The sequence below is a fragment of the Ictalurus furcatus genome, chromosome 7 (genome assembly GCF_023375685.1).
Source record: "Ictalurus furcatus strain D&B chromosome 7, Billie_1.0, whole genome shotgun sequence".
In the NCBI taxonomy this organism is placed as follows: Eukaryota; Metazoa; Chordata; class Actinopteri; order Siluriformes; family Ictaluridae; genus Ictalurus; species Ictalurus furcatus.
In genome coordinates this window covers 1,640,786-1,661,738 of record NC_071261.1, presented here as the reverse complement: position 1 = coordinate 1,661,738, position 20,953 = coordinate 1,640,786, and the positions used below count along the sequence as shown (strand labels likewise).

General features: G+C 41.8%; 1 pseudogene; it reads left to right on the top strand.

The window, feature by feature from the left end:
* The window catches only part of LOC128610631 (uncharacterized), a 30,835-nt pseudogene extending 11,334 nt beyond the window's left edge, over positions 1–19,501 (top strand).
* Positions 19,502–20,953: the final 1,452 nt, after the last annotated feature.

Here is a 20,953-nt window from a genome sequence, read left to right as displayed (position 1 = left end):
CGTTCATAATACGAATTGATCATAATATTTCCACCTCGCCTCGCTACCGCGTAAAACGTACCTACACATCAGCTACTGCACCGAGCTTCATAAATAACCTCGCAGAAACATCAATTAGATTTGGATCACCGTCAGCTCACATAGAACTCGATCAGGCGACTGAAAGCTTGGAGTCAACACTCCGCTACACGCTAGATAGAGTGGCTCCACTCAAAAGGAAAATAATTAGAGAAAAAAAATTAGCACCCTGGTATAACGATCAAACGCGAACCTTAAAACAGACATCTCGACAATTAAAACGTAAATGGCGTCAAACCAAACTGGTGATATTTCAAACAGCATGGAAGGAGAGCCTACTGAAATATAGGAAATCTCTTGGCGATGCTAGAAAAATCTATTTCTCCACCTTAATAGGAGACAACAAAAACAATTCTAGATTCCTTTTCAACACAGTAGCAAAATTAACTAGGAATAAAACCACTACAGAGAGGAACACTCAATCATTACATAGCAGTGAAGATTTCATGAAATTTTTCAATTATAAGGTTGAAAATATTAGACGTGAAATACAGGCCATTAAATTAAAACCGGACAGTACTGTAACAAACCCATTACATGACAATGTAGCAATATCAGATCAATGTTTAGAGTGTTTTGCTCCGCTTAGAGAGACCAAACTAGCTACATTAATCTCTTCAGCCAATTCATCAACTTGCATACTAGATCCCGTACCTACATGTTTGTTTAAACAGATTTGTCCAGGAGTAATTGAACCACTTTTAAATATACTCAATTCTTCCCTAAGCACTGGCTATGTACCTAAATCACTTAAATTAGCAGTTATTAAACCCTTGATTAAAAAACCTGATCTTGACCCGTCTCAATTGTCCAACTATAGACCAATATCAAATCTCCCCTTCATCTCTAAGATTTTAGAAAAGGTTGTAGCAAAGCAGTTATGCTCGTACTTAGATAGGAATAACATTCATGAAATGTATCAGTCAGGGTTTAGACCTCATCATAGCACAGAGACAGCATTAGTTAAAGTAGTAAATGACCTTCTACTGACCTACGATCAGGGTTGTGTCTCTCTGCTTGTGTTACTCGACCTTAGTGCAGCTTTTGATACTATAGATCACACTGTTCTCCTTGATAGATTAGAAAATGTTGTTGGCATTAAGGGAACAGTCCTCTCCTGGCTCAGGTCTTATCTGACCGATCGTTATCAGTTCGTAGATGTAAATGGTGAATTCTCCATGCGTACTGAGGTTACTTTTGGAGTTCCACAGGGTTCTGTTTTAGGCCCACTGCTCTTTACTTTATATATGCTACCCCTAGGTCAAATTATTCGTAAACATGGAATTAGCTTCCACTGTTATGCTGATGATACACAGTTGTATGTTTCAGCGAAGCCAGAGGACAGACAGAAGCTTAGTAAAGTTGAGGATTGTGTAAAGGACATTAGACATTGGATGTTAACTAACTTCCTTCTACTTAATTCTGATAAAACAGAAATACTTTTATTAGGCCCACGTGTAGCTAGAAGTAATCTTTCTGATCACATGGTTACTCTGGATGGTCTTTCTGTTTCATCATGTGCAGCAGTAAAAGACCTTGGAGTGATTATTGACTCCAGCCTATCATTTGATGCTCATGTAGATAATATTACTAGGATAGCTTTCTTTCATCTCAGAAATATTTCTAAAATAAGAAACATATTGTCACTACATGATGCGGAAATACTAGTTCATGCATTCGTCACCTCTAGATTAGATTACTGTAATGCCTTACTGTCTGGATGTTCCAGTAGGAATATAAATAAGCTCCAGTTAGTCCAGAATGCAGCTGCTAGAGTCCTAACTAGAACTAGAAGGTACGACCATATCACACCGATATTATCAATACTGCATTGGCTCCCAGTAAAATCTCGCATTAACTATAAAATACTTTTATTAACCTATAAAGCACTAAATGGTCTCGCGCCACAATATCTAAGCGACCTTTTGGTTTTATATAATCCGCCAAGCCTACTTAGGTCAAAAGATGCAGGCTATTTGACGGTACCTCGAATAGTGAAGGCTACAGCAGGTGGGAGAGCTTTCTCTTATAGAGCCCCACAGTTATGGAACAGTCTTCCTATTAGTGTTCGGGACTCAGACACAGTCTCAGTGTTTAAGTCTAGGCTTAAAACGTATTTGTTTACTCAAGCCTACCCTGACTAGATTCTGTTCTACTACTTCGCAGTCATAATTATCTTTTTTCTCCCTCTCTCCTTTCGCCGAGCCCCACATGAATTTATGGAGATACTAGAGATCCAGATCCTTTCTGCCTCTGGATGGAGCTCAAATCTTCTCTAATTCCAGACTGCTGGGACTACGGTTGCTCCTAAGGCCATACAGACTTCATATAAATCCATAATGAACTTTTTCACACTATCTGTTGTTACCCAGATGAGGATGGGTTCCCTTCTGAGTCGGGTTCCTCTCAAGGTTTCTTCCTCTTAAAACATCTTAGGGAGTTTTTCCTTGCCACCGTCGCCACTCAGTGGCTTGCTCAGTTGGGATAAATTCGCACCTTTAATATCTGTATACCATGTTGATATTTCTGTAAAGCTGCTTTGAGACAATGTCTATTGTAAAAAGCGCTATACAAATAAAATTGAATTGAATTGAATTGAATTGAATACGGGCTAATCTTGCCACCAGCTGAATTTAGAAATAAGTTGCTTATAAATAAAAAAAATCTTGTGGTTGTAATTAACTGAAAAGATTTTTGAGAAAAAGTGCTAGTCCCTGTTATTCCACTAGGGGGCAAAATAAATCAATAAATTCAACTACTGACAAAATGCGCTAAGTAGGTAAAAAAAATAATAAAAAAATTGTACAAGATACACACTCTCTATATTTTTTTAACCAAGATGTGGATTTTTATCATTATCAATATATCATTATATCAATATATCAGTACATTCAGAATATAGACTGGACATGGCAGATTGTTGTAAAAATAAATAAATAAATAAAACCAAGATAAATCATGCCAGAACTTTTGCAACCTTTATTGTGAAATTTTAATTTAATAATTAAAATGAAAAATTGATAAGAATCATGGCTTGTATATGTAGCTATTCATTATTCCTTCTACCCTGATTAAAGTCTCAGTTCCAGTTGAAGAAAAAAACCACCCAAAGTGTGATGCTGCCAGCACCGTGCTTCACCATAGGGAGGTTGTTCTTTTGGTTATGTGCTGTTTTTTGTTTTTTTTTGTACCAAAAAGTTCAACTTTAACACATAACACATTATTCCACATGGTTTTTTTGGGAGATTGTATTTTTATTATTATTATTTGGATAAAAAAGGCTTCTATATTGCCACACTATCCCATAGCCCAGCGATATGAAGAATTTGGGAGATTGCTGTCACTTGGGAGCAACCAGTACTTGCCAGAAATTGTTGCAATTCTTTTAATGTTGGTGTAGACCACTTGGCAGCCTTCCTGACTAGTTTAATCCTGATCTTCTCATCAATTTTACAGAGACATGCTGTTCTTAGAAATGTCACTGTCATGCCATATTTCTCAATTTGCTTATTATTGTCTTTACAGGTTTCCATGGAATATCCAGTCTCCTGATTCATATTTTTCAATGAGATCCTGTACCTGCTTTGTCAGCTCTTTGTGTATCATGGCTTTTCCAGTTGAATGTTATCAAGATGTCAGGAAAATCCTATAGAAACTGCTGCATTTTATTTGGGGATAATCAGTCACTTTAATTGTTGACTAATTGATGGCTGATTGACTAATTACAATTTAACATGAGTTTGAATCTGATTGGTTAAAAAAAAAAAAAAACACATTCCCAATTATAAAAGGGTGTGCACACTTATGCTAGCTTGCTATTGGAAGTTTTTTGTTTTTCTCTGTCCCCCCCCCCCCCCCCCCCCAAAAAAAAAAAACAAACATTTCTAGGTGTTTGTCACGTTATGTTTATATGTTGCAATTTCACAATAAAGGTGAAAGGTTCTGACATGATTTAACTTGCCATTTTAACAGGGGTGTGTAGAGTTTTTATATCCATTGTAGCTGATAAATTAACAAAGTTTAGAGTTGTTACTGTTATGTATGTATTTATTTATTTTATTGTTTGGCCCACTTGACATTGGACTAACGCTAATGTGAATAAAATATAATATAAATAAAGACCTTAATTATTACGAGCCCTATTTTATATTACGATCATAAATAATCAAATCAATAAACTTGTGCTAGAATCAAAATGTGCAGACGGGTGATCCGCTGTGTCATCTCTGAAGGGCAGCAGTCAGAGAGGAAAATAATTATAACTTTCTTTTATTTTGACCTCGATTAAAATGGCTGGTTCCCTATGTGAAGAAACAAGTTCCCCAGATTCTTCACTTGATGCAGTATCCTGACTTTACATTCAGCCAATCATCAGCGACATGGGAGATGTCATGTGATGCTGTGGGGCGGAGCTTCATGAACCTTTCGGATATTTACATAATAGAGTACAGAAAGAACTTTTATGTAAATAAGAATATTTTCATTTGGCAAGACCATTCATCATGTTCATGGTTATGCTGGTGTGCCTGTGGCTTTCACTAAGTAAGTTAAGATTGACTTTTTGTTTCAGAAATTGTAGAAGTAATAGTAAATTGTAGTGAGTTCATTAGTCAAGAATGTGAGTTTGAGTTATGTAACTTTGCCTTGATTGTATAAAATGTTTAAATATTTTGTTCTCGTCTGTATGACAGGTGACTCCATGACAGAAGCAATAAAGCCACTTTTCAGTCATAAAGTTGTACATGAAGATGATGATGTTACTTTGTCCTGTAGCTACAAAGACTTCAGTGGTAGTGTAAATAATCTGCAATGGTACAGGCAATATCCAAAATCCAAACCTGAGTTCCTTCTTTACATCTATCCAAACGGAGATAAAAGTGCTTCCATCCCACCGCGTCTGTCTGCTGAAGTTGATGATGATGATAATAAAAAACAAGTGGATCTGCTCATCTCCTCTGCTGCTGTATCAGACTCTGCACTATACTACTGTGCTCTGAGGCCCACAGTGGCAGGAAATCCATCTGCACTGTACAAAAACTCTGACACAGTTTTGTTATGCTAAAGGCAGAACAACTGATAAAGGTCTATAACTTAAACCCCTTCAGACCAGGAGCCCTGCTAATTTTTGCTGCTCTCTCTCTCTCTGTGTCTATCTGTCTGTCTGTCTGTTAATTTATCTACACTATGGACATCATATTGTTGTATCAGAGTTTTATGTTTTTTATTGACACATAACACAGGGCTCAGAAAAAACTTTTCTGTAAAATATTCAAATAAAATATATTTACAGCATTATTTCTAAATTACTGGTTATGAAAAAGTACAACTTTCTCAGAATTCTGCAGTTACGTATTAAATCTGGAACAATTACAGATGCTTTCTTTCCTTCTGAAGCACTCCACCTTAGATGAACAGCTCACATATTTCAGGTGAAATAAAACTGTTACTGCAGTATAAATTCATGAGCAGAACATTCCTGTACATCCCTCCACTCTACAGAGTCTCTGTGCAATTACAACTTTATCAAATCAATCAAATTTACAAAAATATAATTGTTTAAATTACAGATGCACCGATGTGTCAGCCGATAAAGGCAATTTTATATGCTATGGGCCGATAGTTTAGAAACATCAGATGATCAGGGCCGATTATATCCTATCAATCAAAAGAGGGCGGGAAAACACATGAATTTTGTTCTGTGTGTAAAGATGTCTCTTGTGTGGAATGAGGATGAAACTGCAGTGTGTAATCTCTGTAATCTCTGCACTGATAATATTTTACACCGGACTCTGCAGCAGTGAAGCGGGAGTTTCAGCATCCAGTCTATTTCTTTTTTGATTTTTTTTGCTGGGCTGCTCGCGCTGAATTAAAGGGCCAGTACACCATTGGAAGATTTAAATGAAGCTGAGTTGACAAAAAAGTATATATTGCACAGAAAAATATATTTGTAGAGTAGTATATTTCACATCCAGTTAATGTTAATATATTAAAAAAGTTTATATTATATGTTACCAGTTTGATGTTCAATGATGAAGTGGAAATGCTTTTGTTTGTAGTGAGTGAATGTGAGCCTGTCACGATTTCCCCTCGTGCTAAGCACTGGAGCACGCAGCGCTCTCCGAAGAACAAGTTTGCGCTTTCAGGTTCCAGAGACAACAACTTTGTTTACTTCTGACACGTGTGTTTTTTGACTTCTGACCTGTCACCGCCCCTGTATTGTCATTGGTTGTTTCTCAAATGTGTCATTAGTCTCAGCTGTTTTGTGTTTCAGCCCGATTACGTTTGTCATTTAAACCCCTTGTGTCTCTTTGTACTTCGCAAAGTATTATGTGAGTTTTCCAGATACCAAGCGTTTGTTCCTCGTTTCATGTGTTGTAGTATAGATCTTGTTCTCGCCCTCGTTCTTCGATTCTGCTTTGCCCTGTTTATGCCCGTATGCAGATCACCTGACCCATTGCCTGTTTTTGACCATGCTATTGCCTCACGTATTGGATTTGTCTGCCTGTCTCTACTCTAATAAAGCTCTTACCTGCATTTGCATCCATCTTAATGTCCATTACGTGCGTAATTTGACAGAGCCTAACAGGAGGTTTTTTAGAATTCAGTCAATTCATTCTGTTAATATGAATGAATAACATTCAATAAGTTAAGAAAGCTTACTTTAATCTTCAGAATTTAGTTAATGTGAACTATCGGTATCGGCCGATATCACTCTGAATAATCGGTTATCGATATCGGCTGAGAAATTTAGTATCGGTGCATCTCTAATTATTACAGTAATACTTCTTAACTCTCAATTAAAAAATATACAAAAATGTATTTGCAAACAAGAATCAGTTTGATGAAATTAAGTGGCATAAGAACTAAGTAAATAAAGTAGCAAGAGCAACCCTTACGACTAGCAAGAGCAACCTCTAGATCATCTGTCCTCATCCTACTTGACCTCTCTGCTGCTTTCGACACTGTGAACCATCAGATCCTCCTGTCAACTCTCTCCAGCCTGGGCATCACTGGAACGGTTCTGCGCTGGGTGGAATCCTATCTCTCTGACAGATCCTTCAAGGTATCATGGAGGGGAGGTATTTCTGAAACTCAGCAACTCACAACTGGCGTTCCACAGGGGTCAGTTCTGGGTCCACTACTATTTTCCATCTACACTACATCTCTAGGGCAGGTGATTGAGTCTCATGGCTTCTCATATCATTGCTATGCTGATGACACCCAGCTCCATTTGTCCTTCCAGCCTGAAGATCCATCCGTCTCTGCACGCATCTCTGCTTGCCTTTTGGACATCTCGGTCTGGATGAAGGAAAACCTTTTTAAGCTTAACCTGGCAAAATCTGCGCTTCTTGTGATCCCAGCCTGTCCCTCAATCAACCACAACCTCACTGTACAGCTCGGCTCACTCACACTCATGCCAACCAGGACGGCCAGGAACCTTGGGGTGATTCTTGATGACGGCTTGACCTTTACAGACCATATCTCAGCAACTGCAAGGTCCTGTAGGTTCATCCTGTACAACATCAAGAAATCCGACCCTACATCACCGAACAGGCCACACAGATACTAGTCCAGGCTCTTGTTATCTCTAAACTGGACGACTGCATCTCACTGCTTTCAGGCCTCCCAGCCAGCTCCATCAAACCCCTTCAGATGATTCAGAATTCAGCGCGCCTCGTCTTCAACCAGCCCAAGAGAAACCATGTCACACCCCTCTTCATCTCCCTCCACTGGCTTCCTGTAGCTGCCTGCATCAGGTTCAAGGCCTTGATGCTCACCTACAAGACCTTGTTCGGAACAGCACCCTCCTACCTCAACTCTCTCCTGAAGGCCTACGTTACCTCTCGCAATCTGCGATCGATTAGCGACTGACGTTTAGCAGTTCCAACTCAGCGTGGCGCAAGGTCCCTTTCCAGAACCTTCACGCTAACTGTTCCTCAGTGGTGGAATGAACTTCCAATCTCAATCCGGACCACAGAATCTCTCACCATCTTCAAAACACAGCTAAAGACCCACCTCTTCCATGAACACCTAACCAACTCATAATAAAAAAAATAAATAAATAAAAAATAAATACATAAATAAATTGCGCTTACACCTCTACTCTGCACTTTGCTTCTTCTGGAATTCAATTAATGGATCTTGTATGGTAGCACTACTTGTATTGTTCTCTGCCTGATAAAATCCTGTTAAAATCCCCTTAGTAACAGGCCTGTCAAAGTACTGACATAATGTGCCTAATGTTAAAGATCCTGAATATGATCATCTACACAATACCACCTTAAGTACAGGTCTTTATATGAAAGTTCAAACAATAATGATTATAGGAAATCAATATGTTTGCTACAAAAAGTAAAACAGTCAATGACATGAAATTACACTACAGTGAGACGGTAACAATGTCATTGTCATGTGATACTGCGGGGTGGAGCTTCATGAACCATCATGAGTTTAACATGTCAGAGTACAGAAAGACCTCTAAATGCTTTCATCCAGCAAAGACCATTCATCATGTTCCCCATTATATTCATGTGTCTGTGGCTTTCACTAGGTGAGTTTCCATTTAAATGAAAACTGTTCAATTAGTGATTATTTAGTGAGTGTGGTGTTAAAATATGTCTGACTCATGTACATTGGCAAAGTATTCTATTCTCTATGACAGGTGATTCAATGGCAGATCCAATAAAGTCACTTTTCCCTCATAAAGATCAATATGAAGGTGATAATGTTATCCTGTCCTGCAGCTACAGTGGTACTGTAAGAACCCTGTACTGGTACAGGCAATATCCAAAATCCAAACCTGAGTTCCTTCTTTACATCACTCCAAGTGGAGTTAAAAGTGCTTCCATCCCACCGCGTCTGTCTGCTGAAGTTGATCAAAATAATAAACAAGTGGATCTGCTCATCTCCTCTGCTGCTGTATCAGACTCTGCACTATACTACTGTGCTCTGGAGCCCACAGTGACAGGAAATCCATCGGCACTGTACAAAAACCTTGACACGGTTTTGTTATACTGAATGCAGATCAACTGGTAAAGTCTAAGCACATAACAGATATGGTGAACAACTGTGAGGTGTACAACAAACATAAAAGATTCCAAAGCAAAGATCCACTACATCTGCACAGTGTTCCAGAAAGACTTTGGCAGAAGGTTGGTGCTGACCTGTTTACCTTTGATCAAAAAGTGTATCTACTCTTAATGGACTATTACTCGAAATTCTTTAAAGGGTCATGAAACGTCCCTCTTTCAGCTCAAGTCTACCTCTCAGTGTTTTTGAAAAATGCATCTTAAATGGGCGTGGATGGCTGTGCGAAGAAGGGAGGGGGAGTGGGTGTGGCAGGGAAAGGCATGGGAGGAAGAGGGGGGCGAGCCTTCAGAACACTCACAATATAAGTTGGATAGTGACAAAGTTTGCAGATGAGCCAGAGGACATCTCTCCTCCTGAATCCCCAGGGCTAAATGGAGACACAATAGGTAGCAGTGCAGGTCCTAAGCCCTGTCTATTTAATCATTTGCCCCTGGCGTGACTATGGAGGAAAACATAACAAAACCAGAGGCAGTGCAGATGAAAGAAATGTCGGAATAGTAGTTAGCTAATAGGCTCAAGCTTTTCATGAATAAAAAGATGAAGGCTCTTCCCTTCAACATGAACTCTCGGTGTATAGTTTTGCACGTGACGGCCCGCGGAGCTTTAAGTGGTTTAATTAGTGGCTAACCTGGCCCACCAAATAAATATTAAAGTCAATTTTGTTCTATGTTAAAGTAGAAGTGAAGTAAGTCTAGAGGGCAAAATCAAGGAATAAACTCCATAAACTCCAAATAAACTCAGCCACAGCCAAAATGTGCTACATTCTCTCTGTAACCATGTCTCTTTCCAAAAGAAAAAAAAAAATAGAGGTTTCACAGTAACAGGGGTGAATACTTATTCAATTAAATCCTTAAAACAGGACATTTTTATTGGTAATATTTTTCCTCAACTATATTAATAGTTAAGTATAGAGTTATTTTGTGTAGATTCATGATGCATATAATCCCAATTAAGTCTATATATTTTGGAGCCAAAATGTGGATTTTTCCCCTAATAATTCACAGTCAGTGCATCTGTTTAGTAGGTGATATATCCATTTGTACATTCAGAATGTAGTTTTCAGATAGATCCTGATAAATAAATACATTATATATACATTATCTTTATTATAACTGTAAAAATGAGTTTGACACCCTGAAAGAAAATGTCAAATAAAACTTTTAATTATGAGTTTATAATGTTTAAGGATTGAAATTATCTCTTTTAATAAGAACAGTACTTTTATTATCTTTTCAGTTTGAGCCACAGGTTCCCCATGTGAGATGAATGTAATGCCAGTGTACTGCATGAAGTCAAGAATCTGTCAGCAACATTGGTGACACTTTCATGTGATGCTGTGGGTTGAGCTTCATGAATATTTAAAATGTTAACATAATAATGTACGGTAAGACTTCAGAATATGTTCATTTGGCAACACCATTCATTATGTTCACTGTACTATTTATGTGTCTATGGCTTTTATCAGGTGAGGTAACATTAACATTTTGTTATTTTAGAAAAATTATGTGTTGAATTAGTGATTAACTAGTCCATGTGGTGTTAAGAAAAATTGGAATGTTATGTAACTCTGACTTGATCATGTAAAGGTTAAAAATTTTATCTCTGTGACAGGTGACTCCATGGCAGACCCAATAGAGCCACTTCTCACTAGTAAAATTGTAGATGAAGGTGATAATGTTACTCTGTCCTGCAGCTACAAAAACAGTGCTTCAGTACCAGACTACCTGTACTGGTACAAACAATATCCAAAATCCAAACCCGAATACCTTCTTTTCCTTGCTCCAAGTGGATTTAAAAGTGACTCCATCCCACGTCTGTCTGCTGAAGTTGATGATAATAAAAAACAAGTGGATCTGCTCATCTCCTCTGCTGCTGTATCAGACTCTGCACTGTACTACTGTGCTCTGAGGCCCATAGTGACAGGAAATCCATCTGCACTGTACAAAAACCCTGACAGTGTTTATCTGCTTTTCAAAACAAGTTAAATAATTTACACCTCATCAAACTCTCTCTTTCTCTCTCTCATGCACACACACACACACACACACACACACACACGCACACTCTTTTCTCTCTCACAATAATTTATATAGATTTATACAGACATAATAAAGTTGTACAGTTGATGTTTAATTTGCTTAATTCGCTTAATATTTGTAACGTTTACAGCATATTCAAATACAAAATTACTTCCACAAGATGATTTTATTTTAGAACAATTCAATCATTTCTAAATTTATTTAGTGGGCCAGATTAGCCAGTATCCCATTAGAGCTTGTCACTTCTGCATCAGAAGTCTGCACCCTTCATCTTGGTCCACTTTCCCCAGTGGCCTAACATAGATCCGAATTATGGATTGTCTGACTACCTGGCACCGTACAATGTCCCACCTGTAAGAAACGTGGGAGAGCCGGATCACATTTGTGCTCTCAGGAATGTTTCATGGGCAGCTCGCATGCCCTCCAAGCACACCACAAGAAATCAAGAGCAGAGCTCCAACCTGAGACCCACAAGGGGGTCTCACCTGCCGAGCTCCAGCCAGAGGTCAATGTAGTGACCTCCTCCCCAGAACCCCAACCTGAGACCTACGAAGTGGTCTCACCTGCCGAGCTCCAGCCAGAGGTCAACATGGTGACCTCCTCCCCAGAGCTCCAACCTAAGACCCACGAGGCCAAGTTCTTGTTTGAGGTCGAAGAGACGACCTCTCAAGCCAAGTTCCTGTCCGAGGTCGAAGAGGTGACCTCTCAAGCTAAATTCCTGTCCGAGGTCGAAGAGACGGCCTCCCAAGCCATGTTCCTGTCCGAGGTCAAAGAGACGTCCTCACAAGCCATGTTCCTGTCCGAGATCGAAGAGACGGCCTCCCAAGACACGTTCCTGTCTGAGGTCAACGAAGCGAACTCGCATGCCAAATTCCAATCTGTAACTGACGTCACGACCAACCAGGTTCTCCTCATACATGAAACCGACGTCACGACCAACCAGGTACTGGTCATGCCTGAAGCCGACATCACAACCATCCAGGTTCTATTCACGCCTGAACCCGGCATCACGACCAACCAGATTCTGCTCACGCCTGAAGCTGACGTCACGACCAACCAGGTTCTGCTCACGTCTGAATCCGACGTCACGACCAAACAAGAGTTTCTCATGCCTGAAACCGACATCACGTTCAACCAAGTTATGCCCATGCCAGTGTTTGTTGACATGACCAACCAAGTTCTCCTCATGCCTGAAACTGACTTCACAACCAACCAGGTTCTGCTCACGCCTGAAACCGATGTAACGACCAACCAGGTGGTGCTCACACATCAAGCCGACATCACAACCAACCAAGTTATGTTCATGCCAGAGTCTGTTGACACGACCAGACAAGTTCACCCCATGCCTGAAACTGACGTCACGACCAGCCAAGTTCTCCTCATGCCTGAAATGGACGTCACGACCAACCAGGTTCTGCTCATGCCAGAGGCGGACGTCACGACCAACCAAGTTATGCTCATCCCAGAGTCTGTTGACACAACCAACCAAGTTCTCCTCATGCCTGAAACCGATGTCACGACCAACCAGCTAATAGGCTAATAAGCTTTTCACAAATAAAAAGGCAAAGGCTCTTTCCTTCAACACACACCACGTGCTCTCATGAATAATTAAGTGACAGCATACAGGTTCAAGATGCTGACTCTTCTTAAAGACTAAAGACGCATACTTCTAAAAGATGCATATTTCCACATAGGAATATCGCCCAGTCACAGGAAGTTCCTGAGGTTTGCGTTTGGAAACAACGCATACCATTATTGGTTTCTTCCCTTCGGGCTAGATTTATCCCTTGCACCTTCACAAAGTGCATGGATGCTGCTCTGGCTCCCTTGTGACTCATGGGCATCTGTGTACTAAACTACCTGGATGACTGGTTAATTCTAGCACAATCCAGGGAACTGGCGCTTCAAGATGTTGTTCTCACTCACATGAGGAGCTTGGGGCTCAGGTTGAACCTCAAGAAAAGTATGCTTTCTCCAGTGCAGAGGACAACTTTTCTAGGGATTATATGGGATTCTACTATGATGAGGGTGTTTCTATCCCCAACACGCATAGGGTCGATCCTATCAGTGTTGAGCAAGATAAAGCTGGATCTGGGCATCCCCCCCAGTCCTTACGAGAGACTATTGGGCCTTATGGTAGCAGCAGCCAACGTCATAAGGTTGGGCCTATTGCACATGAGACCATTTCAGTAGTGACTGAAAAGTTGGGGAATGTCCCACGGCGATGCCTACATGCTCTGAATATTTGGAGGTGTCCCCAGTTTCTAGCCTCGGGTCACACTCTAGTGGCATTTACTTATCACAAGACGTTAATGACAGACGCCTCCCCAACAGGCTGGGGTGCGGTTTTAAACGCTGTCCAGCTCACGGTCTTTGGAGCGGCCCTCATCTGGAATGGCATATGAATCGCCTAGAGATGCGGGCCATTTTCCAGCAATGAAGTTCTTACTTCCTCAATTAAGAGGTCACCATGTGTTAGTGAAATACAACACAGCGGTGGTCTCATATCAACCACAAGGGAGGGTTACGTTCACGCCCCCTGTTCAGGCAGGCGCAACTAATTCTTCTCTGGGCAGAGGGAAGGTTCTTGTCAGTGAGTGCAATCTACATTCCGGGCAGCCAAAATGTGGGGGCAGACATCCTGTCGCAGCAGGGGCTGAGGCCCGGGGGTTGGAGGCTCCATCCACAAGTGGTGGAGTCCATATGGCATTGGTTCGGCCAAGCGGAAGTGTATGTGTTCACCTCAGTGGAGACAAAACACTGCCCACTGTGGTTCGCCTTCACTCCTCCCGCACCATTAGGGTTGGACGCCATGGTGCACATGTGGCTGAGGTCGCATCTATATACTTTTCCCCCGATCTCTCTGCTCCCACAAGTTCTAGCGAGAGTTCGCCAAAACTGTCTATGTCTGCTTAGCTGCACCTTATTGGCCAGCTCGAATATGGTTCTCAGAGATAATATCCCTGCTAGACAGTACTCCTTGGGAGATTCCCATCCACAGGGATCTACTGTCTCAAGCCGGAGGGCTGATTTATCACCCTCAGCTGGAACTATGGAAACTGTTTGTCTGGCCCCTGAGGGGCACTAGTTCATAGATTCTGGTCTCACAACTAAGGTTGTAGACACCACGTTGAATGTTAGAACACTATCCATGAGGAAATTGTATGGGCTCAAGTGGTAACTTTTTGATTTGTGGTGTGAGGAGCGTCAGCAAGACCCAGTGAACTGTGCAATAGCTACAGTCCTGGAGTTCTTAAAAGGATGTTTCTCAGCGGGGTGTGCTCCTTCTACAATCAGGGTTTATGTTGCCGGCAATTTGGCCAGCCATGCCCTTGTTGATGGAGCGTCCGTGGGCAACATTCTCTAACTTTGAGGTTTATGCATGTTGTCAGGCGGGTGAGGCCAATTTGCAGGCTGCGCATACCTTCCTGGGACCTTACTGTGGTCCTGGAAGGTCTGTCAGGGGCCTCATTTGAGCCCTTAGAGTCAGCCTCTGAGAAGCTTCTCACTCTAAAGGTAGCTCTTCTGCTGGCCCTGACATCGCTCAAGCAAGTAGGAGATCTACAAACTGTCTCTGTTGCCCCTTCCTGCCTTGACTTTACCCCTGGATTTGCCAAGGCCTTATTATATTCCTAAAGTGCCTGGATCTGCTGCCCAGCCTGTGGTGTTGCAGGCTTTCTGCCCTCCTCTGTTCCTCACACTGGAGCAAGAGAGAATGCACCTGCTGTGTCCAGCTCTCTGTACTTACGTCCACCACTCCAGCCAGTGGCGTAAGTCAGTGCAGCTGCTGGTCTGCTTCGGCAGTGACAGTAGAGGTGATGCCGTGTCGATGCAGCGTATCTCTAATTAGATAGTGGAAGCAATCTCTATCACTTATGAGGTGCGTGGTCTCGCTACGCCTCTGGGCATAAGTACTCATTCCACTAGAGGGGTCGCTTCCTCAAAGGCTTTGTCCAATGGCTTATCCTTACAGGACATGTGTGCTGCTGCAGGTTGGTCTACGCCACACACATTCATTCGTTATTACAGCCTGGATATTCATTCTGCCCCAGGCTCGAGTGTCTTGCAGTGACGCTTGGGCTTGGGTCTTTTTGAACAGGATCAACCCTCGGTATGACGGAGTGGGTATTCTCGTTCCCATAGCGTTCCCATAATGTGGCGTTCCCTTTGAAAGGGAACGTTTGGGTTATGCATGTAACCCTGTTCCCTGAGAAGGGAACGAGACATTGCGTAGCTTTGTCATACCAGGGCAGGCCTGTTAATTGCATCTTCACTTCAGATAATAGAGGCTGACGGCGCGGTTCACAGGTGCCATATATATATATATATATATATATCATGCGACGCACTTAAATGCCATGTCACCTGATCACGGCAGGCCTATAAATAGGCATGATGTTACACAAGCGTCAGATGCCGAGGGTGCTCCCCCATAGTGTTATGCTAAACGTAACATCTCGTTCCCTTGTCAGGGTACAGGGTTACATGTGTAACCCAGAAGTTTTTGCAGAAGCCTTATAGTTTGGTGTCAAAATTTGCTGGTATTTCACGCTGTTAATTATTCCCTCCACCCTGATTATGCCCCAGTTCCAGCGCAAGAAAAACAGCCCCAAAGTATGATGCTGCCACCACCATGGTGTTCTTTTGCTGTGTTCTGACATGATTGGACTTCATTTCATTTTTTGTTAAATTTTTTTTACATCACAAAAACCTGCCATTTTAGGGATATGTAGACTTTTTATTTCCACTCATTATAGAGTGAATAAATTCACCTGGATATTATAGTTGTAAAACTAAAAATCTTTCTAACACACAACAATGCTTGACTGTAGAAGAGTGATTTAGAATCTCACTATTGGGTGTTAGCCAGAAGAGAATGAGATCCCTTTTGAGTCAGATTCTTCTCAAGGTTTCTTCCTCATGTTATGTCAGGAAGTTAAAAAGCGATTAGTCACTCAGGCGAACAGTAACTGGTAGGTGTTTCTTTCCGGATTTTTTTAGTTGAAACTAGTTTTAGCACCGATTGTCAGATAGAAGCTGTAACTGCGCTTCCTAGTTGCTACAAGCTGTTTACACGTTGCTAGATTAAAGCTAATTCCGGTATCCATATTCAGTTTTGGCCGGGAGTCGCTCGTTCACGTGACTCTGTACTCTTTGTTTTACTAATTAAAGAGGGGTGCTCAGCTGGGATGCACCACAGTATTTAAGAATTAAGAAGCGCTGAGGTGGAAGCGTCAGCCCTTGTCGTGTGAAGACTGAGCTTGTGTAAAGACCTGCGAGTCTACCTGCGCAAGTCCATCAAGCAAGAACACCGACAAGACACCACTTACGCTGCTAAGTATAATTTTTTCTCCCATTATTCCTCTTGCTGTTTACCTGTTTACACACTAACATGTGTTATCAGTTTATCCCTGTTATTTGCCACAGGCACAGACCACGGCACACTCCCAGAAAAGTATGCAACTTGGACAACCCATGCTCTCTGAATGTGGGCTCTGCAGGTTCCCTCTCGTTCTCTATCGGACTTTGGAACTGCCAGTCTGCCTTCAACAAGGCAGATTTCATTCCTGCCTTTGCAACATACTCCAACTTCAGTGTGCTGGCTCTGACTGAGACCTGGATCCATACTGAGAACACTGCCACACTCGCTGCCCTAGCCTCCAACTACAACTTCTCCCATACCTCACGTCCCAACAGATGAGGGGGTGGTACAGGTTTGCTTCTCTCAAAAACATGGAAATTTACCTGTCTTTCTCCCTCTTGTTCATACACTTCCTTTGAATTTCATGCTGTTACAGTCACTGACTCTGCCAAAATGCACTTTCTTGTTGTTTACCGTCCTCCAGGTCAACTGGGGAAGTTCAATGATGAATTTGACACGCTACTTTCCCCTAACACGGATGATGAAACTCCTTTTGTGGTCCTTGTTGGCTTCAACGTTCATCTAGACAAGTCACATGCAGCTGACTTTCTTGTTCTCCTTCCCACAATTGACCTCAAGCAGTTCACCACACCAGCAACCCACAAAGCCGGCAAACAGCTCGAACTCATCCTCACTTGTAACTGCACCACACACAATCTTAATTACTCCTAAAAATTACTCCTCTCCACACCTCTGACCATTTCTTTATCCAGTTCTTTATTTCTCTCCCCTCACCACCTTCACTGTCTCCACCCTCTATCTCTTTTCATCTTCGCTCTCTTTCCTCCTCACACTTCTCCTCCATTGTTACAACCTTACTTCTGTCTGATAGCCACCTCTCCTCACGGGACTTAAACATCGCAACTGACATGCTATGTTCCACTCTAACATCTGCTCTTGACAGAATCTGTCCCCTAACCACAAGACCTGCTCGCACGTCACCCTCTAGCCCTTGGCTCTCAGAAGCTCTGCGTAACAACCGGGCCAAAGTAAGAGCATCTGAAAGGAAATGACGTAAATCTAACAATCCGACTGACCTAACCAATTACCAGACACTTCTCTCCTCTTTCTCCAATAGCATCTCCACTGCTAAAGCCACATACTACCAAGAGCAGATTGGCAGTTCTCCCAACACCCGCACTCTCTACAAAACCTTTTCTTCTCTTCTTTGTCCCCCTCCTCCTCCTCCCTTCCTCTCTCACTGCAGATGACTTTGCCACTTTCTTTTCCAAAAGGTTACATCAATCAGGAACCAGTTCTCAACCCCAGACCTGCATAGACCGGCTCCTCCTCCATGTAACTCCAAACTGGCCTCCTTCACTCCTCTCTCAGAGACTGATCTCTCAAAACTCCTCCTCTCTAGCTGTCCCACAACCTGTCCTCTTGACCCTATCCTTTCTCACCGTCTTCAGTCCATCTCTCCCACGCTATTACCTGCACTCACACACATCTTTAACATATCCCTCTCTACTGGCATATACCCAACCTCATTTAAGCAGACCTGGGTTACCCCACTGCTTAAAAAAACATCACTTAACCCTGCTGTAGTTGACAACTAAAGACCTGTTTCCCTCCTCCCTTTTCTTTCCAAAACACTTGAAAGAGCTGTTTTTAATCAACTCTCCAATTTTCTCACACAGAACAACCTCCTGGACACCAAGCAATCTGGTTTCTAGAGCAATCACTTCGCGGAAACTGCTCTGCTTTCCATCCCTGTAGCCTTACAACTAGCAAGAGCAACCTCTAGATCATCTGTCCTCATCCTACTCAATCTCTCTGCTGCTTTCAACACTGTGAACCATCAGATCCTCCTGTCAACTCTCTCCAGCCTGGGCATCACTGGAACGGTTCTGCGCTGGGAGGAATCATATCTCTCAGACAGATCCTTCAAGGTATTGTGGAGGGGAGGTATTTATGAAACTAAGCAACTCACAACTGGTGTTCCACAGGGGTCAGTTCTGGGTCCACTGCTCTTTTCTATCCACATTACATCTCTGGGGCAGGTGATTGAGTCTCATGGCTTCTCATATCATTGCTATGCTGATGACACCCAGCTCCATTTGTCCTTCCATCCTGACGTACCATCCATCTCTGTACGAATCTCTGCTTGCCTGTCGGACATCTCGGTCTGGATGAGGGAACACCACCTTAAGCTCAACCTGGCAAAATCTGAGCTTCTTGTCATCCCAGTCTGTCCCTCAATCAACCACAACCTCACTGTACAGCTCGGCTCAACCACACTCTAGCCAACCAGGACGGCCAGGAACCTTGGGGTGATTCTTGATGACAGCTTGACCTTTACAGACCACAACAACTGCACGCTCCTGTAGGTTCATCCTGTACAATATCAAGAGAATCAGACCCTACCTCACAGAACAAGGCTCTTGTTATCTTAAAACTGGACTACTGCAACTCACTACTCTCGAGCCTCCCAGCCAGCTCCATCAAACCCCTTCAGATGATTCAGAATGCAACAGCATGCCTCTTCTTCAACCAGCCCAAGAGAAACCATGTCACACCCCTCTTCATCTCCCTCCACTGGCTTCCTGTATCTGCTCGCATCAAATTCAAGGCCTTGATGCTCACCTACAAGACCTTGTCTGGAACAGCACCCTCCTACCTCAACTCTCTCTTGAAGGCTTACGTTCCCTCACGCAATCTGCGATCGATGCTATCAATCAACGACCTACGCTTAATAGTACCTACTCAGCGTGGCTCAAGGTCCCTTTCAAGAACATTCAAACTAGCTGTTCCTCAGTGGTGGAATGAACTTCCAACCTCAGAATCTGTCACCATCTTTAAGAAACAGCTAAAGACCACCTCTTCCATGAACACCTAAGCAACCCATAAAAAAAAAAATAAATAAATAAAATCTTACTTTAAACTTACACCTCTACTCTGCGCACTTTGCTTCTTCTGGAACTCAATTAATGTATCTTGTATGGTAGCACTACTTGTACTGTTCTCTGACACACACACACATACATACATACATACATATATCATACTACAAATCTAGGGAAATGTACTGTACAAGTAGCAAAACTTTCACATAGTACATAAAGTTTCCAAAGCTAAATGACAAAATTCACGCTTCAGCTGTGCAAGCGAAGTCCTTCTGAACCTTGAGGAGGTCCAGTATACAGTCCCCTCTGAAACTATTGGAACGGCAAGGCCAATTCATTTTTTTTATGGGGTTTTTTTCTGCAGAATAAAGACATTTGGGTTTGAGAAAAAAGATTAATATGAGAGAGACATTAGAATTTTAGCTTTATTTCCTGGTATTTATATGTAGGTGTTAAATGACATAGAATGTAGCAAATTTTGTATTAGACCACCCAATTTTTAAGTAAGAAAAAATATTGGAACATGTAACTGACAGGTGTTTCTTGTTACCCAAATTTGTCATTTTAGCTTGCTTGTTTAGACAAGAAAAAGTTCTGAACATCTACTCTTGGATGTACCCTTCAATTTCACCTGTGAAGACTGCATTTTTTGTTTAAAAAAAAAAAGGATGTGCCACCCTGAAGAACAGAGGACTGTCTATGGGAGAAAAGCAAGCCATTTTGAAGCTGAGAAAACAGGAAAATCAATCAGAGGCAATGCACGAACATTGGGCATAGCCAATACAACAATTTGGAATGTCCTGAGAAAAAAAAAACAACTCTGGTGTACTGAGTAACAGACACCCAATGGGTCAGCCAATAAAAACAATAACAGCTGATGGCAGAAACATTGTGAGATCTGTGAATAAAAACCCAAATACAACAGTTAGTGACATCAACAACAACCTCTATAGTGCAATTTGTAAATTGCTAGACAATTTAAACAGAAATGCATTCCAAATTAATTGGGAGGAATCATGCAGCAAGACAATGATCCAAAACACATGCAACGCAACAAAGGACTTTATCGCTTTGGAAAAATGGAAGGTTTTCACTGGCCAAGTCAATCACCAGACTCTAATCCAGTTGAGCGTGCATTTCACCTTCTGAAGAAGAGACTGGAGGGTGAAACTCCCTGAAACAAGCAACAACTGAAAGAGGCTGCAGTAAAAGCCTGGATAAACACATCCACACTGGAAACCCGGATAAGTTGATTTTACTTAAAAATTTAAGTAATGTTTACTCGATAGCATAAGTGAACTTAACTTAAAAATTCCATCCCGTCCAAGTTTAATACACTAAATGCTAAGTTAATCAAACTTAAAATCTTTTGTACTATTAATTAGAACATTAAAGTTCAATGCACTAAATTCCAAGTTGATTTAACTCAAAATCATTTGTGATATCAATTGCTCTGTCCAATTACTCAACTCAGTTCC